Below are 25,728 nucleotides of genomic sequence, written 5' to 3' on the forward strand. Positions count from 1 at the left end.
TCAGGAGTTCTAAAGTCCAGCTGGAAATTAATCTGGCTTCAGCAATCAAGGACAACAAGAAATGTTTCTATAAGTATGTGAGCAGCAAAAGAAAGACTAGAGAGAGCCTCCATCCCCTGCTAGACGCAGGAGGAAACATGGTAACAAGTGATGAGGAAAAAGCTGAGGTCCTTAATGCCTTCTTTGCCTCAGTCTTTAATAGCAAGACTAGTTGTACTGAGGGAATCCAGCCTCCTCAGCCAGAAGACAGAGACTGGGAGAATGACCCCACCGCAATCCAGGAGGAGATAGTCAGTGACCTACTGCACCACATAGACATACACAAGTCTATGGGACCAGATGGGATACACCTGAGGGTGCTGAAGGAGCTGGCTGGGGTGCTCGCCAAGCCGCTTTCCATCATTTACCAGCAGTCCTGGCTGACCGGGGAGGTCCCGACAGCTTGGAAACTGGCCAATGTGATGCCCATCTATAAGAAGGGTCGGAAGGATGATCATGGAAATTACAGGCCTGTCAGCTTGACTTCGGTGCCCCGGGAAGCTGATGGAGCAGCTCATCCAGAGTACCATCATACAACACATGTGGGACAACCAGATGATCAGGCCCAGTCAGCATGGGTTTATGAAAGGTAGGTCCTGCTTGACAAACCTGATCTCCTTCTACGACAGGGTGACCCGCTTATTGGATGAGGGAAAGGCTGTGGATGTTGTCTACCTTGACTTTAGTAAGGCCTTTGACACCATTTCCCACAGCATTCTCCTGGCGAAACTGGCTGCTTGCGGCTTGGATGGGCACACGCTTTGCTGGGTAAAAAACTGGCTGGATGGCCGGGCCCAAAGAGTGGTGGTGAATGGAGTTAAATCCAGTTGGCAGCTGGTCACGAGTGGTGTCCCCCCGGGGCCACTCCTGTTTAACATCTTATTGATGACCTAGACGAGGGGATTGAGTGCACCCTCAGTAAGTTTGCAGATGACACCAAATTGGGTGGGAGTGTTGATCTGCTCAAGGGTAGGGAGGCTCTGCAGAGGGATTTGGACAGGCTGGAGCGATGGGCTAAGGCCAACTGCAGGAGTTTCAATAAGGTCAAATGCCGGGTGCTGCACTTGGGCCACAACAACCCCCAGCAGCGCTACAGGCTTGGGGAGGAGTGGCTGGAGAACTGCCAGTCAGAGAGGGACCTGGGGGTGTTGATTGACAGCTGGCTGAACATGAGCCAGCAGTGTGCCCAGGTGGCCAAGAAGACCAATGGTATCCTGGCTTGTATCAGCACTAGCGTGGCCAGCAGGGACAGGGAAGTGATCTTACCCCTGTACTTGGCACTGGTGAGGCCACACCTCGGTTACTGTGTTCAGTTTTGGGCCCCTCACTACAAAAAGGACATTGAATGACTCGAGCATGTCCAGAGAAGGGCAACGGAGCTGGTGCAGGGTCTGGAGGGCAGGTCTTATGAGGAGTGGCTGAGGGAACTGGGGTGGTTTAGTCTGGAGAAGAGGAGGCTGAGGGAGAGACCTCATCACCCTCTACAACTACCTGAAAGGAGGGTGCAGAGAACTGGGGATGAGCCTCTTGAACGAAGCAACAAGTGATAGGACAAGAGGGAATGGCCTCAAGTTGCACCAGGGAAGGTTTAGACTAGATCTTAGGAAGCATTTCTTTTCAGAATGGGTTGTTAGGCATTGGAATGGGCTGCCCAGGGAGGTGGTGGAGTCCCCATCCCTGGAGGTGTTTAAGAGTCGGGTCGACATAGTGCTGAGGGATCTGGTGTAGTTGGGAACGGTTAATGTTGGTTGATGGTTGGACTGGATGATCTTCAAGGTCTTTTCCAACCTAGACGATTCTGTGATTTTGTGATTACTGGTTTGGTGTAGTTAAAAAAGACCCAGGATGGTCTAAACCAATAATAACAGATGTTTGTAAACATTATTTGTCATATGCTTGCAGGGAGAAAATAACAAGACTTTGAAACCTGCATTGCCCTTAGAACAGTTTAATGCAATGTCTATAATTTGCCTGTCTCACTCACAAGACCAATAAAGCAAGTAAACAAAGGGCTCTTAGATGAGGAAATTGAAGAGGAGGAGAAGCAGGCGATGGCAGAGGCACATACTTTTAATCAGTGGGGGGAAAAAACACCACTTGACAGGATGCCTGTTGAATTCTATGAAACCCGTAATTAAATAAGTTCCCTGCTTATGTTTAATCAGGTCCCTCTGCTACTTTTCAGTCTGTATAGCACTAATTTCAGCAGTCTTGTGATATATAAAGATCCTCTAGATTAGTGGTCTGCAAAGCTGTGGTGAGCCAGGGTATGTGGCTGATTCGTGGAACTGTTGTAAGCAGTGTTTTTCAAGAGATTTTTCAGTTAAAAGTGTGAGATGTGTTCAAGAAGTGTGAGAAGTTTTTAGGCCTGATAGTGTGTTGGAGCTAAGCTTGAGAATTGTTGTAATAATATGGATTCTGGAATATGACTAATAGCATTCTAAAAGATTATGTGAAAGGTTGGAAGATACTTCACTATATTATTACTATTAATAATGAAATTAATATTACAATAATTCGTGAATTATTTTTCACAGGTTTCATAAAAAAGATATCTCAACAAACACTGCTGTATGTATGTTTGGTAAAATTTCTGAGGTTCATATAGCAGAAATGCAAAGTATATGGAACGGATTTCACATGTCTCAAGGAAATAGAGATTTAACTACAACTGAGCGAAGGAATATGGTAGCACACACACCTGAACGAGTGCTGATTAAAACTGTCATGTCTGTGTACAACTGTACAGAGGTGGCCAAGAATCCCAAAGTTCTCATCTGCATCAGTACAACTTTGCACAAGGCTGAGAAACAGATTTCCTTTCACCGTGCTACACTGATCATTGTAAAACAGTCCGAAATATTAATCCTCTGTGTCTGGGCGGGGGTGTGTGTGTGTGTGTGTGTTATTCCGGAACAGTAAAATTATGCTGTGGCATTAGCATGGAACACCACTGTACTAACATGTTGAAATTTCTTCTGGATTGAGGCTGTTATCTCTTTGTGTCTCTCTGCTGTGGAGATGGATTACCCTGGGTCAGTGCTAGTATGGGGATCTCTGCACCATGCTTTGCTGTACAGGATTAGTGTTCAGTCTTTTAAGTAGCACTTTCAGGTGCAGTCTGATGCTCTCTGGAATAATTTCAAACCTACTTGATAAATAAATTAGAGATGCTGACAGTGCTGAACTGAGGATACTTAAAGCCTGGAACCAAAACACTAGCATTACATTCCATGTTAGGTCATTCTGTAATTTAGGAACTTGTTCAGACGTAGTGAATGAAAAGAACATATATGTGTAGTAAGTAGTTATTTTTGATGTCTTCTTTTTAGATTTATGTACTTTACATGCAGCTTACTCATTAGACTGTAGTTATAATTGCTGTGTGTTTTGTAGCATTTAATTTAGTGGCAAGCTGCTACATTGAGCAAAATTCACATGCACGGAACTGTTTAGTCACAAGGCCAGTAGAGCAGAAACAGGGACCCTGTGACTTCTGGCTTGTTCTGACAACACGCCTGATATTTTCACATAAGTCTGTACAGGACGGTTATTTTGGTCATGACTAGAGAAACTGAGATTCAGTTTACTGACCCACAATGAAAACCTCTTTATGCCTTTGTAACCCTCCTCTGTTAATCAGACACATTTCCTTCTGTATTGGATGTGAAATCTGTCTTTGCTTAGTCTGTTTCAAAATGTGTGTTCATAGATTCAGAAAAGTAGGTCTGAAAGGAATGCAGGAAGTCATCCAGTATCCGTGCTTCCCAAACCAGATTAAATATAAGTGAGCAATTCCAAGAGATTTCTTTTTGCTTTAAAATATGTATCCCTATCTGTGCTACAACCTCTCTGTACAATCTGTCGCAGTATTTCACTATCCTTACTGTTAAAATGTTTCCCCTTTTAATTGTTTTCCTTCCTGTCATTTAAATCTCTTTTCTTATTTACTGTCCACAGTGATCACAGAGAAAAGATGATTCACTTCCTTTTAATATATTTGAAAAAGATCCATAATTCCTATAACTTTTCTCTTTGCAGCCCCAGTCTCTTCAGTCACTCTAAATTAAAGTGGTTTTTTTAGGACTCTTGGCATACAGTGCTCTCTTCCCTCTTGTTTTGAAGAGAGGTTTTTGGAAGGGGGGCAGAGATTATAATGCCCACAACTATTCACAGCACTTCAGCTCTGGATTTATCATTGTTAAAGATAATGAAAGGTAACCAGATGTTTTTACAGGCTACCATCTATTCATTCACTTCACTTTGATATTTGCTGTTTGAGGCAGGACTGTAGAGGGATTTTCAACAGGGCAGCATATTTCCCTTGCACTAATTGTGAATTGACTGTTGTGATTCTTTCTTGCAGACTATAATATAGCCAACAGTTTATTTTTTCCAATTTGAGTTCAGAAATTCGTGCATGTTGAAATTGTGTGCTTTTTAAATTGGTTTTGGGTTTAGGTCTCTGCAAGTTATCAAGACTATTTCAGTTTTAAACTTGCCCTTTGTCATCTTTCTATTCTCTTTCAGCTTTCTCTCTTTTTCATAACCTTGGTAGAGAATATTTAGTTTTTTTCAGATGCAGAAAAAATTTCTGAAGAGCCTTATTTGGTACATTTGATAGCGGTCCACTGTTATCTGTTCCAAGATGTTTCCACTGCCAATATTTTGTACAGTCCTTCCACTAGTTTCATTTAGAGCATGTTTTCTGAACCTGCTGTGAAGAACCTCATTTGTCATGGGTTTAAAAACCATGCTAGAGAAATGGCATATGTTATTGTTGTCTACTTCTTTTAGTCACACACCCATGGCCCTATTATAGAAAGAAATGAGATTATTTGAGCCAACCCAAATTAGCTTCACTTGTCACTTTTCTTTTATGTGCTTACAGATTTCTTTTTTTCAGAATTACAGTTAAATTTCTATTCCCTTACTTGTCCTTGTTTTCTCTTTTTTAAGGAATTCCCATTTTTAAGGATATTTTTTCCCCCCTAATTCTCTAATTACTCCAGCAGGGTCTCAGTTTAATCACTTATGACTCTTAGGCTTGATTAGTATATAATGGGATGAAACTAAACAGGTTTAGGCAATTTGAAAGCTGCCAGGTTATCTTAAGTATTCTTTAATATGTTATTTTCAATATTAATCTGAAATCTTACTATTTTTTACTGATTTTAATATATGATTGCAACTGATCTTTCAAGTCAAGTCTGAAGAAAAAAAAAAAAAAAGCTGTGAACATTTTGTCTTTCACAGTATAATCTGTCTCTGGAGATTTCCCTCTAGTGTTCTAGCACTTACTTCATCATCCTCCTACTTCTTCAACATTTCCAGAACCTTTTCTTGCTGTGTTTGGTATTCCTGGCTAATTCAAGCTCCTTTTATGTTTTGCTAGTATTGATTTTTGTCCTTTATGTGTTTTGTGTTATTCTTTTAAATTTGATTGTGGTAATCTGACCTAGTTTCTATTTTGGATAGGCTGCCTTCATCCTTCTGAGAAGTTAAAGAAATATTTGAGGATTAACCCATTTGGTATTTTTCTCTCCATTTCCCACATTGTGACTGTCATAGGTCACTGTTGTCTGTCTTCAAGTCCATCCTTTTTATTTTACTAAGGGAAAAAAGTAACCAAAACTGTATCATGACAGTCAAATAGCATCCTGCATGTATACGATGGTGTAACCTAGATGCAGAAAGCAGCAACAGGCTGTAACCTTCAGGATTTTTGCTCTGATGTGGCAATTACTAGAGTAGAATTGGATTGCAGAAGAATCAGTGGTCATTAGTATGAGAAAGAAAGCTTGTAATCTTTGAGAATGCAGAGAATAGACCTGTGACTTGCCCTGATCTGTTGAAGAAAGATGAGCCATGCAGGAATAGATTAAGAACTGTGCTGTAATTTATTTGGAAGTGAAAAACGTAAGGATATCAGACCTGTAAAACTTGTGCTGAAGTGTACTAACCCTGAAGCATTTCTAGCGGTATTGGTTAGTGGAGATAAAATGGCCCCGTGGTGCAACACACTCAGCTTTCTTTGTCTAATTGGGAATAGGTGGCATGCATCCACTAGAGAATTATTTAATTGAGAGCTCCTGCTCCTTGTTAGCAGCTGTGGGGGAACACCACAAATTACAGTGAAAACAAACAGGCCTTGGGTGTATTTTTTGAAGGTTGGGTAGTGAGTGGTGCAGGTCTGGTGTCTATGTTCTTGTTCTGCTGTTCACCAAACAACTTCTGTTTTTACGTGTAATGCCAATCATTGTACAGCAGCATCAGTATGGAAGAGTTGTATCTCTTTGCATAACTAAGTGTTGGTGTCCCCTGGATGTAGTAGTAGCTTCTTTATTTGGGCTTAGTAGCCTTATTTTTAATGGCAGTCTTCCTCTGTGGATTTACTTCGTTTATTCATTCATACATATTTTTACTTGGCACTGAAGCTGCTGCAACAAATGAAATATTTTTGCTGATTGTCCTCAGCAAACGCTTTTGATAATTAATCTGAGAAAACTGATCTGTTCATTTTAATTCAGAAAATTTCTGAAGTTAAAATAAGTTACTAGGACCTGTTTTTTTCAGCTTCTCACTTGTTGAAGTACTTCTGAGCATGGTAAGTTTGGGGTTTTTTTCCATCAATGATTTAATTATTGTGAGTAGTGCATTGCAATTTGACTGTGTAAGGCTTCCTAATGAAGTAGTAGCATAACATAATTTAGTTGTTGTTGCTTATCCATTTGATCTTTAGTGTGATAGTAAACTACAAAACTATAATATTCTTCAAAGAAAATCCACATGATTTAGAGAATTGCAGATGATGTATAAATAGAGAAGTAGTTCTGTACAGCTATTATTCTAATCACTCTTTCTTCAACTGAAACTTTCACCAAGGAACTGCCAGCAAAAAGGTTTCAAAAAGGTTTGCCTTGTTTAATAGTGGAGTATTGAGTATTAACAGAAGTTAATCTATTTGTGCTGGTGTATAGAACTGTAATCCTGACAAAAAAGGGTATGTATATTTGTAAAAACTGGAGATACTGTGCACTAATGTGGAAAGTGGAAAATATAGGAATTTTATGTTGAATATTTCTGGATTTTGATATACAAGACATGCTGCCTTGATCTCTTGGCTATATTAACCACACCATATTGTGAGCATATGGCTCTTGGCTTTCTCTTAACTACCATCATGAATTGTCTATTCATGAAAAGCTGAATGCCTTCTATTGATTTCAGAGTGAAAATGTCTGGTTTTCTTTCTTGACTGGACAACAGAAAGATGATAAACTCATTACCAGTAGCTTTTCTAATAGGCAGTCTTGCTTTGTGGTTTGTACAAATGATCAGTTTGAAGCCTTATATTCCTTTTAAAAACTAATTTTTAAATCTTTTCTAAAATAAAGGAATCTGGCAAATTCTGAGAAATTTATTCCATCTAATTGATAGAATGATTTTTCTTTTAGGATTCATTACTGACTAGGAAGACTTGATTAGATTCTCTGATATTTGACATATGGTATTTGATGAACTGTTTGGTTCAAGGGTTTGATACCAGTATATGAGGCCTTCATTTGAAGACCAGAAGTTCAAATCTGAATTTTTCTGATGATTAGAGATGACATGTAACAGCTGTGCTCTGCCTTACTGGCAATTATCTCTGTCCATTTATTAGTCTACTAATGCCCACATCATAATTATTCTAAACTAAGCAGAAAGTATGTCTGTAGTCCCATGAAGGTTGGTGATGTCACTTGTGTTTTCAGTTAGATTTATGTAGTCCTTTGCTGAATCAGAACCTGAGTAAGAGAATGACTTCAGTAGAGACCAGGTGCTAAGTCTCTCATTAATCAGGTCCCTTTGTTATCTTTAAAAAGTTATTTCTAAAAAATATTCCTTACAGAAAAAGAATGAGTTTTAATGACTTTGGAACAGTTTTTGCTGGTGTTAATGGATAGATAGACAGCCTGTTGGAAAATTCTGTACTTCTCCCTGGAGAGAAACTGCAGAATAAATTATTACTTAACCTAACAATAAAGTTTGGGTCAATTCTTTGAAAATAAATTATTCCTCATTTGAAGGTCATGCTGTGGCTGGTACTGTTTCTAGCTCAATGATTAAAAGCTTAGTCATCCTCTTCAGTTTCCTCTGGATTAGTGCCCTGTGTGTAGGAAGTGAGTCTGAGCTTGACAGGGTATTGGTATAGGCCAGTGCACTGGTCTTGTGTATTGATAAGGAGCCTTTTTAAAGAGCAAGATATTACTAACATTCATTTTTTGGTTTTGTTCTCTTGAAGAAGCAAACTGCAATATTTTTTTGAAGCAATTTTTCTTTGCACATCAAAAGTAGCTAAAACTTGTTTTACTGATTTATCCTCTGAAGGTTTCTTTTTTTTTTTTTCTTTTTTTCTTTTCTGTTTTATAACAGGAAAGAACAGACCTGTTTTCATTGGGAAGTGAAAGCATAGGGAAACATGGACTTAAGTACTTGTTTCTGTCTGGATTTCCAGATGCATGGAAGGGGTTCTGCATGGTTGCTTCACTCTAGACCCCTCTTCTAATCAGAGAAGAAATATGTTCATTTGTTGGAGGTCACAGCTCTCACTGGTTCTCCAGCATTCTTTATGTTCCTCATCCATGTTCCACTCGGAGCAAGCTGGAGCTCAGTGAGTTTCCACTCCACGTGTGATTTTTATCATCAGAGGCAGAGACAACAGAAAGGAGCACTTTAGACAGAATGTGAGGCTGATTTGGGCTGCACCTTTGCAAAGCTTTCCAAAAACTAATAATCAGTCCCAGCAGATTTCACTTAAGTGCTGAGTATTAAAAGTTAACAAGGTTTTGCACACTGCGGTACTCTTCAGGTACAAGCTCTCAGGGGAAGGAGGAGGAAATCTACCACCTTTATTGGAGGAATTAAGCAGCCTCATTTGGAAGCAATGATAATTACCCCATTATTTCTAGAGGGGAGTAAGGAGTGGTGCCTTTTCTCCAAGTGGACAGCGAGCCATAGATCGTAACCTCTCTTGCGCAGCCAGTTTGACCCAGAATTTTCACTTTGGAGGGTATCCTTTTATTTAAATACTCCATGAAGCACCATACTCCTGCAGCAGGACTGGCCACACAGCAACCAGTGGGAGAAAAGTTGCCTAGATACTTTAATTGCACAGATAATGAGCTTTTGCTCCTGTTATAATATATTGCTAGTTGGCTATGTAGGTTTCTCAAGCTGATTGCTTTTTTTCTGGTGTGTATATCCATTTGTATCACTATTTTTGCAATTTACTGAAACGGCAAGTTTAGCCAGGTCAGAAAAAATGTGTATTTTGGTTTTGCTAGTTACTGTCTAATTACTGTAAACTGTCATGATTATCATTAGAATTCTCAATACATAGTTTACGTACTTACCAGCAGTCAGCCACACATCTCTTGTTGTCTCTTTTGAAGGATTTTCACTAACTGATACACAAACCTCCTTGCAGATGACTAGGCACAAGTCCGCAAGCAGTCCCTTGTAAGGAGAATTGCCAGTCTACCCAGTTTGTCTGACAATATACGTGGCGCTGGTCCAGAGCTATCAGAAAGTTTCCTTGCTATATAGCAAACAGCTATTGATTGCAACATACAAATGCTATGGAAAGAATTTTGTTATGATAAAAATACAGTTCCTATAGGGATATTAAATTGTTTTTTCTTGATTATCTGAGGAGACTGTAATTATTAAAATTGTTTTCCAGTGGGGTTTGTTATTATGTGGTTGGATTTTTGGCAGCTTCCTATTCTTACTGTGGCATTAACAGGCTGAAGCAGCAGTGGATTTGAACATATTTCACTGGCTTTCACAAGTGTGAATTTTCAGGGCTAGCTGTTTAATATGGTGCTCAAAAGGATTTAAAATGTTTTGCATTTGGGACATTTTTCTGTGGTGAAGTGATTGAGCCTGATTTTAAATCCAGAAGTTGTCATTCTGTGACTGCTTAACAAGGAGAAATTATTTTTGTCTAAGTTAGAAGAAGAGTGTCTAAAAAGCAGAAAAAACAGCTAATAACAGACATTCCACAGCTGCTGTGTGGCTGTTGTAAGTTGAGTAAGTATACAGAATGCAGGTGTATGCATTTGTAAAATACCTTTTTTGGATGAGTTTTTTCTTGTTTTTGTTAGTATATGAGTAGCACTTTAACAGAAATATATTTTCCATACTACAATTCCCTAATACATTTCTAGTTTGGTCACATTTCTGTGGAGAGAATGTGTGATGAAGGACATTGAAATTATATTGGAGACTTGGGCTATTTGGTTTCAGTGGATGGTTCCTAAAAAAAAAACAACCCCAAACCCTCAAAACAACACCCCCCCCCCCCCCCCCCCCCCCCCCAAACAAAACAAAAACCTCACCAAAGAAAAGCCCAACACAAAAAGAACCCCCCAAACTGGGAAATATATGGCTTCTTAGAATGAGATAGGAGTAATTTTTACTGATATTTGATTAGCATGAAAAATTCTTGAAGTGAAGGATTATTTAGCCTTGGAAGAATATGGTTGCCAAGGTGCTGTGGGACTCCACGTGCAGAATCTTCTCTCTGTATCACAAGCTCTGGAGTAAGTGCACAGTACAGTTGGCCTCTTTGGAGCCTAAAAACAGTCCGTGGGCTTGCAGTAGTCCAGATGCCTTTTGTTTCTGTTTGGGATCACTATTCTTTTGTTCTCTGTTAGATGACTCCCGTGCCAGGTGCTATTCTTTCCACTTCTGTAATCATTAAAAGGAGTGAGATTTCATTTTTGCTGTTACTGACATGCTGAGAATGTCACACACATTTAACAAACTTTCCTAAGATTCCCGTAGTCCCATGTAATTACAAACACTTCCTGCGTCCTCCTACTCCATTCTTTTATCCCCCTAGGCTGATTGTGCTTAAAAGAAAAAGCAGAACGTATGGCTAAAATGATGTATTCCTCTGCTCACATGTTTATTTTCTCCTTTCCATGTAGCTTCTCTTATCTATTTATAGCATGACCTGTTTCTGGTACCTTGTGACAGGCAGTGTCCCTCAGGTTTATGCAGTGCCTGTATGCTGAGGCTCTGATCCCAGCTGCTACTATGCAATCCTACAGCAAATTGTTCCAGCAGGAGAATGGAGATCCTTTACCTCTTCTCTTTATGAACTAATATTGCAGAATCAGAATATGATTCACAAATTTAAAATCTATTGGGGTGTATGACATATGAAACTCACTTTTGAAATATACAAATACACAACTGCATCTCACATTCATGCTGAAAGAATTTTATAGTAGAAATCTTGGAGCTTTTTTCCTGAGCAAGAATAACTTTTCCAATATTTTATAAAAATTGACTATTACAATAAAATACAAAAGATTTGTTCCTTTTTAGAAGGCAGTTATGCTTTTAGCTTTGAAGATCGGGTCTCTGAAGGATTACACTTTCCAAAAATTCTGTTCTCTTTTCAGAAATTATGTTCTATTAATAATCTAAAAAGTAAATTGATGAAGTAGTTGTTGAGTGTGACTTATCATTTTAACAGTGAGGTGTTGTCTTATGAAAAAAGTTTTAATGCTGCATTAATATATCACAAGAATAAACTGGAAGAAAGGAAACATTTCAGGTAATTTTCATGTTAAATAAACTTTCAAAGACAAAAGAACTCTACTGCAGTTTTTATATAAATGTGATTCACAGTCCTGAAATTATAAGATATTATGTTGATTTTAGTGTGGCTTAGGGTGGACAAAGAGAGAATACAATTTACTGCATTCTAGTCTCAGCAATCCAGGCTATTACACCACTCATCTGGAATTATAAATGAACAGCACTCTGGTTACTTGTAAATCTTAGAATTTCTGAGTGTGCTGCAAACAAAAGACTGATACTGTAATGAGATGAAAATTAATTGGGCAATACTTAGCTAGACAATGAAAGAAATGCCTAAGTCAACTTTTTAAAAAACAGATTCAGAAACATGAAAGAAGACTCTTGTTGTTTGTTATGGTATTCTATTCACAGTTTTTTGCAAAGACTTATATAGCAGTTCCCCTTGGCTTGAGGGGGTTTTGGGTCAAATCTGTGTTTAGTCAAATTGTAACAAAAAATAGAAAATTATAGGCTCATTAGTAACATGGTATCATCTCAGAGGAGTGACTGCTAGTGAGACATACACAGTGGCACAAAGTCCTAATGCTTAAGTGTTGAGCACCTGCTGAGCACATGAAACTTTCTGCATGAAATGTGGAAAAAATTTTTTATGTCGAGCTGGTTTCTGCTTGATAGATTGGGTGGTCATGTGAAGTACAGTGCTGCTTAGACTGGCTTACCTGGCCTCATTAGTAAAATGAAATTTTATGAAATGAAATCTAAAATACAAGGTTATGTCTATGATAGTAGTTTCAGTGATGGTTGCTGAGCCTCTGTTCCCATCTACTATATGCTATTTCCTTCCATGACACGCAGCTGGAGGGGAAAAAAAAAAAGTCTATCACAGAGGAAACCAGGGGACAGAGAAACTGAAGTTTCTCTCTGTGTTCCAGGACACTTGAGATGTTGGAATCATCTTTCCCCCTTTATCAGGAGGGGCTGCTGTGTTTACCTGTCAAATCACCTGCCCTGAGAAGATCCTAGGCCTCACAAGACACATAATACTGAGGCCTGATGACCTAGCCTGCTATACCTGCTAGTCCTTCTGCTTGTTGCCTTTAACTTTTCCCCCACCTCTTTCCTTAATTTAGCATTCCTGCTTTTTAACTTACTTTTCTTCCATATTTTCCTCCTCCTTATCCACTTACCTACATACCTTTCCTTCATTTTTTCCCCCTCATTTTTTGCATCCTCTAATGTATCTCAGAGCCTATATCCCAATCACTGTCTCCTTCATTCTCAAGAGCATATGGAGAATATGTGAGGACTGAAGGAAATCACTTATACACTGACTGGTCAAATTGACAAACTTCTGTGTGATACGTAACCATATTATTGTGGAGTCTTTTCTCATTAGAGGTCAGGGAAGGTGGGTTTCTGTGCACAAGTTTTGCTCGTGGCTGTAGCTGTGAGCAGCAAAGGGGCTGTCTCTGCAGGAAGCTGATAGAGCAGACAAAAACACTGGCCAACATTTCAGTGAGATAAGTATGTGGCAAGCATCAGGTAGTATATAAGAAGTATGCCTTCTGATGATGAATAGGCTTTGGTGGGATACAGATAGAAAAAATAAGAGCCTACAGACAGCAAACCATCAAGCCTCCAAAGCTAACATGGCAATTATAGATAATTGCTTTAATTCTATAGAGTTTTGCTTTTATTTTGTGAGAAGTAGGCAAACCATGCACTGAGTGACTAACTGGAATAATAGTATGTGATTACTTCAATATGATGTCTTATAATTAGTATGGAGGAATAACTTGCCTAAAGAATAGTTTTTAAAACTAAATTGAATAAAATTGCTTTTTCATACCGAGTTTGTGACATAGGCTTAAAGTTAAGAACTTATTTTCAATGTGACAAATAAGGAAGAGATGGCGATACTGTCTTTCTGCTCCTTCACCTTGTCAACCCTGGTGCACTTACACGATGTGGCTTCTTGGTCAGAGCAGTCTCCCAGGACAATGAATTCTGAGTTTTCTTCTCTCTAAAAAGCGCCCGAAACATTATGCTGTGGAGTATTTTGTACTTGATCTTTATTGTTGCAGCTACAACTTTACATAACATTACGGGAAGCAAACTTTAAGTCAGTTCTTCAAAAAATGGAAATACTATATTTTCTCAAGAAAATACTACTCAGACTATATTAACATGGGGAAAATGCTTTCCTTAGCCTTTAAGTTGAAAGTGCCTGAACCCATCTTTTCTAAAAACAAACAACCATCTCCAGATATCTGATGTGATCAGTTAGAGCCCAACCTATTCATTCATCAAAATTATGAACAGTTGAAAGCAGGTTTTTTTTTTATAATGGAAAATGTTCCACAAGCCAATGCAAAGTAAGCCAACTTTTTTTTTTTCCACACTTTTTACCTCACCTGCAATACTCTTTTCATCATTAAGTTTCTCTAAACTTAACTGGAGTTTGAAATTCTACATTGGGGTGGGGAGAGAAATATTACTAAAATATATCCTCCTCCTCCCAGTCTGTCAGATTTGTGGGGTAGTTAACCTTTCCTCATTACAAGTTTCGCATATTCTGAGTAGTAGGGACTTTCCACATTGAAGATGCAGAACCAGGGCCTTGGAGTACTTTGAGGTTAGTGGTTTACATGTTGTGGTTTTGAATCTTCCATAACAATAAACCACTTATCCTTTACCCTGATGGGGACCATTCAAGCAGGACTTGGTTATTATATCCTTCCCTGAGACGGAAGATTCCTGACTTTCCATAAAGCTGCAGAATATTCACTTTCACCACTTGAATAATGAAAGTTAGCATTGTATAGTATAGTATTGGGGAACTACAGGCCAGTCAGTCTCACTTCTGTGCCTGTCAAGACCATGGAGCAGACCCTCCCTTTGTGCAACCTTCTCTTTTCAAGCCTCAGTAAACCTAATTCCTGCAGCCTCATGCTAAGTGCTCCAGCACAGCTAACAATCCTAGCTGCCTTCCGCTGAACTCTTGAAAACTTGACAAACCTGAAAGCTTGTGGTTTATTTTTAAGGAAGCATAAAATATACCCGTTTTTCTAAGATTTTTCTAAACCATTTGCACAGAATCATGTAATAAGTTTTGGGTTTTCTCCTTTATTAAGATCAAGGGAAGCAGAGATAGACTGGTGTTATTTTTAACCTCTTCCATTTTCTTTCTTAAATAAAAGAATTTGGGTTTCTTTCCTAGATTTTTACCATAAGCACTTGAAGAATTTACTGAAGATTGTATCTGATTTTACATAATTTATAAGGTTCTGTGATTTAACTCATACTAATGAGGTGCCTTTTAATTCAACAGGGGAAAGAATGGCTTACTTAGAAACACTTAAGTCTGAGTAATGTAAATATTTATCAACCAAGAAGGCTGTCCTAGGCTCCATAAATTGTCTGAGGTCCTTACAATATTGTAGTTTCTAACTAGAAATGCTACTGATGAGGACATTTTCTTTGACAGTGACCTTTCCTCAATGGAAAAACTGACCTCATTATCATTTGTGCAAAACCACTAGTCATAGAAATGACTGTATTCTATCAAGGCTTATTATGCTGAGGGGTTTATAAGAAAAATAGTAAGTTGCTTCAAAGCAAGACTTTGATACTACAGAGAATAACTGTACTTAAACAAACCCCTTGAACTCAAAAACTTCTCAGGCAATTTAATTAGATTAATCTCTGCATGTTTTAATTCATCAGTGTTTTCCACACTATTGATACTATCGTTTAAAAAAAAGAAAAAAAAAAAAACAAACCCCCAAACCCAACTAGTTCTGATAATTTTTTGCCGTTTACAGAAGTTTTCCACTTCTAATGAAAGGATTTAATTAATAAGGAAAAATTACTAGTTTAAGGAAAGGTACCTGCTGTAAGTTTCTATCTCTTAGATGAGTCAAATAAGGGAATCATCAAGGACAGATGGAGGACATTTGGCAAAACTGCTGCCACTGCTGTGTGAAGCTGGAAGTTCTTCACCATTTCCTTTCTTTCAGGGAAAGACGGTTATAGGCTATTTTGATATGTCCTGAGGTAGGGAGATGACGATAACAAAGTGAAGCAGATTTCTTTGTTTCTGATGATGACTGTGATCAGCTGTGGATTCATATTTTATTCTTTAGGAGATACAGTGCAACTCTGTAACTAATATATTAAAGGACAATTTGGTGAAAATAAAAATTTCAGTGTTTCGCCGCATCTGTAAGGTCCTCATCGAGTTTTCCCTAATGAACTTTGTTGTGACTGCTTTTTCTTGTATTAATGAGAATCATTGTATTTTGGATGTTTCTACTGAACATGGCTGTCCTAGAGCATGTTGCCTGTGGTATCCCTTGTATTAAGGTTAAGAGTTGTGTTGAACCCACTGAATCATAACAACTAGTGCCATGTGAGATAATACAAACAGGCTTGCTATTTTGTTTTGTGGCATTATGTGTCTGATACAGGGATAAAGCTGAATTCTGACCAGTTTGAAGGGCTTTTGTATGACTGAACTTCTGATACAGCATTCAGTTTAGAAAAATGGAAATTACATATTGGAACTCTTCTGATTTTCTGCAACAAAAATCATAATGAAATGTCTTATTTCAGATCAGCTTACCTCAGGGTTTTTTTTATGGGACTTGAACACCTTATTTCTTATATATTTAGAGATCAAGAAAACTGCATTTACCAACCTTATTACTATATAATAAATGCACTACAGGGTTAGCTGTCACTTGCTGTGAGACCAGGAAGACATTGTCTCCTACTGAGTCATTTCAACTATAAAAGTTGGAAGCTGACACATAAATTAAAATGGGGGTTTAAACGAATGTTAACACACAGTAGTCTCTTGAGTTAGTAGACGTACTAGGCAATGCAGTTTCATGCTGATCTCATTCTTGAAAAAAGTATTGTAATGCCTTCAAAACAAAATAATTTGGTTCCACTGAAATTACTTGTGTTAATAAAGATGTTATTACAGAACATTTTTTATGAATATAACTGCTAAAATGTCTGTTGTCAGAAAAAACATGTTTCAGAATTTTTTCTGATTTTCTGAATTAAAAGTACAGGCTGACAAGTCATACTTCCTCATTAGTGAAAAATTCAGATCTTAATCCCTTAAAAATGTATTGCTTGGTGTTCACAAATAAGCAATTGTGTATAACTGTTGGACATGTGACTTTGGGACCCGAAACTTTGGATTTTTTCCATAAAATTAACGAAATTCTGTAGTTTTTAGATGGTTACAGTGTATACCATTTTCATAGCTACTGTGTTATACTGCATATTTTTATAGCATATTGGGTTATATTCTTGCGCTGGTCACACTATGCTGTGAAGGTGGTGCAAAATTCTCTCAAGCATAAAGGAGGGGTGTGTGATATGGTGGCTGTCAATACTGTCAGTAAGGATACATCTTGAGGAAAAACCCAGCTCTTTAAACCTTTGCCCCTGAGATTTGCTTCTTGTGGATTTGTGTAACATACATCTGTTGTGTAGTATAAATCATCTGATCAGAGTATTTATACTTTCCTGATTTTTCTCAAAGCATATTCTATGTAAAACATAACATGCTAATCTTCAGCTTTTTACACATTTCTTACACTTATTTTATAAAACTCTTGTGGTGTTTATACTTGTTGCATTTCATTTAACACTGGTAAGAATTAAACGGCATTCTGCATTGAAGTGCCATCAGTGAAGATGAATAAAAGTTCTAATCTAAGTAGAATCTATGTAAGGGTAATTTCTAATTTTTATAGGAATGCTAAAATGAAGAAATCAAGTTCTGTATTTGCAACATTTCTTGACAAATACTGATACTGTAAATTATACAGCTGTTCTTCCTCTGTATGGATTTTGTAGTACTCACAGCAATTTATAGGTCCAGAATGCAGCTGCTGGAAGTCATTTATTCTCAGTTCAGTATTAAATCTATCATGTACAAATACATTAACATTCAGTACAGAGCTCAAGGGCTTATGGCTTTTTCTTTCTTGCTCTGAGTTGCTGTCCTGTAAGTGTTTGCAAGGTATGCAGAAAACATTAAAACACTTAAACTGATATACAAGAAAAAAAAAAAAAAGAAATGGTATTGTCTGTGATAAATACTTGAAACCAGCTTATTTTACAACATAAGCTGAACAGCAAAACCAAAACCTACTGTTAACATTTCTGAAATTGATAATGCTAATAATCTTGTTTTGATGGATTAGCTCTTCAGTTCTGTTTGCTTGAGTGCTACTCCTTATGCATGTCGATTGTACATGTCTTCATGTTACAGAAACTTGATATGCCCTGCAGTGTTTGAAATGTGTTCATCTTAAGAGAGTGTGTGAGGATATGTCATTGATTAATTTGATTCAGCTTGCTTTTAGTTTTGGATTTTTTTAATTAGCAAAAAAGGAAACTAGCTTCTTTTAAATATTTGGAAAGTATTTATAATGGGTGTTAAAAGTAGTTAAACTGTAACTGGAGTTTGACAGAAAAATAGGGGCAAGGGCCATGAATATTTGTTGAGTATATAATCTGTGAGAAAATAGTAGTTGAAACAGGCTGCCTGGTATGAGTTGTGTACACATCTTTCATATTGAGATATTAAATCAAGGAAAATTGAACTGTGTTCTGTTCAAGACCAGGAAGAACTTGTACCTAGGGGAACTTGAGCTGATTTGTTGCCAAAAGAGATCCTGAACTCTTGTGGCAGGTGGAATATGTTTAGACATGATTATTTGTATAAAAAGAATGCTAAACCAGAACAGGCTAAATGTGAAAGATCTCTTTGTCTGCTAAACAGTGTATCAGTGAAAATGCTAGTGGACCATGTGTAACATGACCTTCCACTACTGATAGTTTTACTTAGGTTGTTTCTAAGTAGCTTAATACCACTAAGGCAGAGAATGAACCAAGTTTTCAATCTAATAAATATCCCCAAATCTCTTCTAATTTTAAAAATGTCAGAAAAGAAGCAAATAAAAAATAATCACATTTAGTATTATGAGAATTTACTGAACTTACAGAAATAAGTAATTGTGGATAAATGTCATTCTGCCACTTTTTTTAATGAGTCATCTTCCACTGAAAAAAATTCCAGGCCAAAATATTTCCTGACGCTTTAACAGCTGTATTCTGTGTATTGTACTAAATATGAATGTTGGTTCTTTATATTTTTCATATCTTTAAAATAACCACAGTATGAAAGATCTTGTATTGAGTCTTGCTTGATGTGTTTTACTTTGATTTTATTTTATTGGTATGAATGTTTACAGAATACTCTTAATCTGTCATTTCTCACAAATGCAAGTTTTCAGGTGTCTTTACTCCTAAGAAAGAAGTTAGGTCCTGCTTTGGCATATCTTCTGAACTTCCTACTTCTGCAGATTCCATGTTCTGCATTGTTTGTCATATATTACTTCGGCCTGTATGAACAAATTCCTTGTCTATTGAAAACTCTGGTAGGTTGCTTTAATATTAAGCTTTACATTAAATTATAAATTATCTTGACTGCCAGAAATATGTGTCAACCTCTGAGCTCTTTTATCTCAAGGATAGACATTAATCAGCAGATTATTTAGCTTAAAGTGTAAGATAGAATTTTAAACAGCACAGGTCAAGCTAACACTAGCAGATATAATGTACTTCTGAAACAAATAGTTACACCTACCACCTTTTTAACTTTCTGGAAAGAGATCTATCTCCAAGTCACATTAAGAACTGAGCACTGAAAACAAAGCAAGTTTAGACAGGAAAAGAAAATTATGCCATGAAAACACTTGTGAAAATTTTAAACTGTATTTGACAGCAGCATAAAGAGAAGGTATTCCTTAGGTAGAAATATTAACAAAGAAAAAAATGTTGCTTTCCTCATTCTTTTTCTTTACAAAGAAAAGAATGCTGCTTTACTCATTAAATTACATAAGAGGACTGTTTGCTGCTGCTGCTGCCCTACTTTTGCGTGTTTCTATACTGGCTATCCTATTTTCAAGTGCTTGGATCAAGTGATGTTGGTATATCACTGACTCCTTCCCATCCATTATTTCCTCATCTTAATCTTCCTTACACTTTTTCACTCTCTTTTGTGTTGTTTCTCCCTACTTTCCTCTTTTCCTGTCTTTAATTTAATCCATATTTCTGCTGTATTTCCTCCCTCTCTTTTTCCTCGCTTCCTCCCCTTCACATCTTTGTTAACCATCTCCTTCTCTTCAAGATGTGATAAGACCTTCTGGAGGTTCCTAACTTCAGAGTCCTTTCCCTGGTTAATGTTTTCTGCTCTAGTTCCAGGCAAGCTCATTGATGAAAAACATGACCATAGCTGTACTTGAAGAAAACCTTTGTGAGCTAGTATGTTTGCAGAAAAAAGATTGCTGAACTTAAAGAAAAATTCTTACGTTAATTCTTACATGGAAAAATTGCTTTGCTGCCTCTCAAAATCAGCTAGTTCATCTAGGAGACTGAAGGTTAACACAGCAGGGTATTAGAAGTGTGGGGACCAAATCCTGAAATAATGGATAGAGTAGTGACAGCAAGGTGTTGCTCTATCATCTGTAACTGGACTAGAAGTTGCTGAAGCATGAGAGACACAGAATATTGTGCAGTAGTTGAAATCTGATGCAACAAAGTCATCAAAAGAAACTGTTCTGTTCCCTGGCTGAGCAGCAAATTCCTGAAAAACATTAGTAAATTAAAAAAACAAAACTGGGATATTAAGCATCACAGGCAGTTTTTGATACTTCTTATATAAGATAGTTTTGCTTTTCTGTGGTATTATATATCAGTTTGCCTATGGTTAATAGTAAATAGGTATAGATACAAAGAGAAAGTTGCAAGACTTTGCTTCTACTGGGGACCTCAGTCCTGTAAATCTGTTTCCTGTTTGCTCTAAGTTAACTAAAAGTTATGGTTTTATAAAGACTGTGCAGAGCCATCTTAGAGGCAGAGGGTATTGCTTAAGGCTTAGTTGTATGATAACACTGACACGGCTTTGTACTGTAACACTTCACATTTTGTGTATTTGTGCATAAGGCTGATGCAAACAAACTCTGCCTACAGTTTATAGCCATATAGTGTATATATATTTTGTGTGTATAAATATGGTGTTGATGTGCTCTGTATATATGCTGTTGTATATTTTAGCAAAAGACATTAAGAACTGCTGATCACTTCTGAAGTCAGGAAAAATAAAGCTAGAGGCCAGTCGTGACTTATTTTTTAGTAGGTTAACTTGAATTTCCTGACAATCAAGCGCATACTGTGTCACTGCTTTGTAAAGATAGGTTCCTATTTTTGTTTTCAGACATGATCAATCTATAGGATACATCTATTAAAATGGCTTACTTCTGTGGTGCCTGCAAGCACTGTTGTTTTGGGGATTGTCAGTGTTTCAGCATTGTCTGTCTATCAGAGAAGAAAAATGAGAAAGGTAAAAAATTTTTATGTTTCTGGAGTGTAAACCTGTTTGGACTGGAATAATCTCTGGAAACCTATGTATTTTTAAAAAAAAAAAGCAAAATGCAAACAAACTGGCTTTGCGAATACATGCTTTCTCTGTGAAGGGGCAGATGAGATATTTTTTTCTAAGAAGAGTTTCCAGTGAGTTTTCATCTCTCTGATGTGGAAGTTCTAATAATTTACTTTCTAGAGGTAATGGCAGATTTTTGATTCAGTCAATGAGAAATGCACAAAGGTGCATTTAAACAAATTCCTTTGATTCGGTGATGTTCTGAATTTACTGGCACACCTTCTCAGTGGGTTTAACTTGCTGTGAATGCATGTAAGGTGACCTTTTGTTGTCAGTGTAATACAGCTGTATGATCTAGCGATGTTTTGTTTGTGTTAACAAAGCTATTATCCTAAGTCAGGTGTTCTTCCCAATGTGTGTTTGTGTCTCTTTTGTATGGCTACAGTCACTTGTGTAGGTAGTTGGATGTAGCGTTAAAAATGTAATGTGGAGGAAAGGGGCCATTAAGTCATGCTATTCAACTTCTGTAAACTTAGCATTTTGTAGAGTAGGCAGGGTCAGCTTTATGTTAGAGTTTATAATGGGTGATCCCTGATGATGACAAATGCTTATCTGTTTAGAAAAAGGCATTGTGGGGGTGCAGCGAGGGCTGGCTGCTCTTTGAGGCAGGGGTCTGCCCAGCCAGGGCCCTGTCCTGCTGCCCTGCATCAAGGTGAGCTGGGCATGCCAGGTGATGGTAACCAGGTCCAACCAAGAGTCCAGATCATTAGGAAAGATTGTGGTGATGAGGCAGGTCAGAGAACAAGCTGGGAAGTCAGTCCGTGGATCAGGTTGAGGCTCAGGCCTGATGAGGATAACTAGGTGAGAGAGCGAGCCCAGCGATATCTCAGAAGCACCATGGTGTCAGGGCAGGACTGAGCTCAGGAGGTCAGCCTGTGGGCTCAGGTTTGGATCAGGGGGCCCATGGCCAGGCAGGGAGACAGATGTGCCTGAGCTGGGGACTGGCACTCCTATAGCATAGCTCAGGAAGGGATGGAAGCTGAACTGGGGCTCCAGGGCCCAAGGGGGACATGTTCATGGAGCCCTCAGTGGAGGCTGGGCGGGGCCTCTGAGGCTTAGTAGTGCTCTCAGGGCCCTCACAGGTATAAGCCTTTAAAACTTGTGTGAAAGTAGTATTGTCTTGGAAGAACTGACACAGCTGAAGAGCAACATGGCAGTCAGCATCAACCCTGGATCTCTTTCACTTACTTGTCTATGAGATATTTTCTTCCACTGAAGAAGACTACACAGTACTTATATGTAAACTGGAACCTTACCCAGATAAATAGTCCATGAATGCACTCAGAAGAGTTTGAGCTTTGTTATTGTCTTTGATTCACAAAATACATGCAATCTGTCAGTCAATTTTGACCAAAAGCTGAACACTAAAGCCCAAGTTTAAGCTGTGATGGAGAGTAATGCTTTTGTCTCCCAGCCCGTGTGAAATTGTGGGGGTTTGTATGTCTGTGTTTTTCCTGCATATGCAACTCAGTTCAATGACATCTGTCTCTGCAAAGAGTGAGCTAGGGGACTGCAGCGCACTTTATTTGAAGCTGCCTTTGTGAACCTTGTGTTGACTGCAGTCGATGCAAAATATGGCAGTGTGATTTATACCCACAGCGATGCCTGGATCCCATGAATTGTGCTGATACGAGTATTCAGTGAACAAGAGCTGGCTTCCTGGTGTATTGTGCTATCAAACCTTAAATGTATTAAGTGTGATAAAGAACAGATTTTTTTTTTTTTCTTCTTGCTGAAGTAGTGCAACCAAAGCTTAACTGTGAAGGTAGTTTTCAAGTTTTCCATTCAAAGCCTTCTTATCCATTCACCATGTTTGGCTGGAACAATTCACAGCTGGGAATCTGTGACTATCCATTAATTTTCCATTCTTATCAGGGACAACCAGGTATGAGGAAGACATAATAGTATGTCCTAGGGGAGACTAGGACAGCAGCCTGGGGAAGTATCACTATACTGGGCCTCTTAGATTGACAGTGGTTGGAGACAGGGTTATCTTTGATCTTAGCTGGTCTCATGTGACATACCTAGAGCTCAGTTGCTGACTTAGTATGGAAGACCACATCCCAGAGCAGTGGAAATAGTTCGTTAGTCTAAAAAGAAGTTGGAATAAGAGGAAAGTCATAAGCTGTGAAGAAATCCCAGTAACGTAGCTGGATGAACTACAGATGCTCAGATATTATGGTATGAAGAGAGTAGTAGTAAGAACTAGTTTGGAAAATTTCTTCTCTCTAGTCCTATTTGTCTCCTCTGTGAGGTGGAAGATGATCCATCCATACTTAAAACAATCTCTGAGTAACAAAAACCATAGTTGTAGTTTGTGTTTTCCTGTTCCTCTTGTTCTAGTGACATGTTTTACAGATATTTCAGTCTTTTATGCACAGACTTTCCCCCGTATGATTCTTCTGCTTGAGTAACATGTCTTGTTGCTTTCTGTGACAAAGTTAATGTAGTATATTTGGACAAGGGTCAGTACATACAGAGTACCTATTTGAGTCCAACTTTGAGTGCAGCCAGATTTGACACGCTGAATGCTCAGACCTGTAAAAGTCTATGGTCTTAGATTGGAAACTTGTCTGAAAGTGTGCAAGTCTTCCAAACTTACCACAGTGCCCATCAACTTGTTTAGAACTGTGACAGTTTGACAGTTCATAGGAGAACGTTAATACTCTGTAGTTCTCAAGTGATATGTTCTGTCAAAGGGTAACCTAAGAGAAACTGTATACTTTCTCAGTGTTGCTTTCTTGTGTTTTCTAGTGGTATATTCTCTTTGACAAGTAAAAAAGGGATTGGACAGTTTCTGTATTTTTCTCTCGAGGAAAAAGTTTATGGACTATGGGTTAACAATCTGTAGAGATTAACTTCCTTCTTCAGAGAACTACTTACATTATTCTGATAATCCACATATGCAAATATTTGATAGAAAAATCACTCAGTTGTAGGGGTTTTTTTTTGCCCATTTGTGCAGCAGATCAGACTAAGATTATCAACTGTCTCTTCCTGTTCACATGAAAAGTTTTGAGGAATTAATTCTTCATCAAGGTTAAAAAGAACAATGGCCCTACAGCTTCTCTGGGGCTGTCCAAGGTTCACAACTGAACAACAAAGTAATGATGAATTTCATTGGTGTAAGCATTAATTTTTTAAAAAAAGTGTTATTGAACAAAAGTGAAGACCTTCATAGGTGAATTTACCAATATTGTGATTCTGAAACTGTACACAGTATTGTGTGAAAAAAATATTCTGTGTTGTGAAAACATCAACACATTGAATTTTTTGGACTGTTTCCAGATGCTGTGTTATTGACTTGCCATTACTGGCTTTGTGCCACTGGCTTGCCAGTTTTGGATTTCTTATGAACCCCTCATTCCTGGTTAGACACTACTGTTTTAGAGGGAAGAAGTAATTTGAAGGGATTTTTGAGTTTGATTGTTTGCATATGATGCAGCAAAGTAAGAAATGGTTAAGAACAGAAGACCGCTAGACTGAAGTGTTATATTGACTTACCATTGTATCTCTAGGTCTGTAGCTTCCTTGCAGCACAAGAGAAAAGAGGGCGTTCTGTTGTCTTGTAATTTAATTGTAGGAAAGATAAATTCACTGATTACAACAAGAGTCCGTGTTTACAAATAAAGAACACTTTTTGCTGAGAGCGCACTAGGTAAACTGCAGATGCTTTACCAAGGTTGGAGGTGCACTAGTATTTGGATTTGAGCACACTGGGTAATGAAGTCATTCCTGTGCAGTGGTGATTCATTTATATATATTTGTTTATTGAAAATGTAAAACTATGTTAAGTATTAATATGCCCAAGAAAATGACTCAATTTTCTAACTCAGATGATCAGCTGGTTAAACCATTGTCTGCTTCTGTTTAAGGCTCTCCCTCTCCCGGTGGTTTTTTTTGTTTGTATGGTTTTTACTGTATTCCTGAGATTTCCAAGTTAGCCTGAGGAAGTAAGAGACAATGCTATGTCCAGTGCATACCTTGCGGTAAATGAGATTTTTAAGAACATAGGACTGGTTCATTGAATATTGAATGCTCTCTTCTTCAGCCATAAACTTGTAAACTTTATGCAGTGAGAAGTGGATATTGTGACAGTTTTGTAAATAGTGCATATAGAGCCTGATGCAATGCAAAGGAAAATCATTACAAAGACTCCAGCTTGCTTTAGAGCATGCTGTGAGCAGTTTTGTATGCATTTTGTCATTCATTCTTCATTGTGCCTCTTCTCATTTGAAGCTGGTGCCACAGGGTTTTATTGTTCTGATGTGCTATTTTCCCTTCCCTTCCCTCCCCGCCCCCCCCCCCCCCCCCCCAATTTAACTGTCTCCTTCACCCAAGTCATTTTGCAAATATATACTAGTTTTTTTTTTTTCAAAGGCACAAGATGAGAATGGGAGTGGGGAGAATGTCTAGAGTAAAACAGGATGAGGCAAGGAGGCTCCTTACAATCCTGATGCTGACTGTATGGTTGTCCCAAAGTTCATAACTTTCAGCTGTCCAAATAACAGCTCTCAAGCTTGATTCCTGGAAACAGTTAAATCTGACTTGGCGGCTCG

General features: G+C 38.1%; 1 protein-coding gene across 4 annotated transcripts in view; it reads left to right on the forward strand.

Annotated features, from left to right (window-relative positions):
- The window catches only part of CTNNA3 (catenin alpha 3), a 545,392-nt gene that overhangs the window by 94,117 nt on the left and 425,547 nt on the right, over window positions 1-25,728 (forward strand). The window lies entirely within an intron of this gene.

The sequence above is a fragment of the Strix aluco genome, chromosome 7, assembly GCF_031877795.1.
Source record: "Strix aluco isolate bStrAlu1 chromosome 7, bStrAlu1.hap1, whole genome shotgun sequence".
NCBI classification, from domain to species: Eukaryota; Metazoa; Chordata; class Aves; order Strigiformes; family Strigidae; genus Strix; species Strix aluco.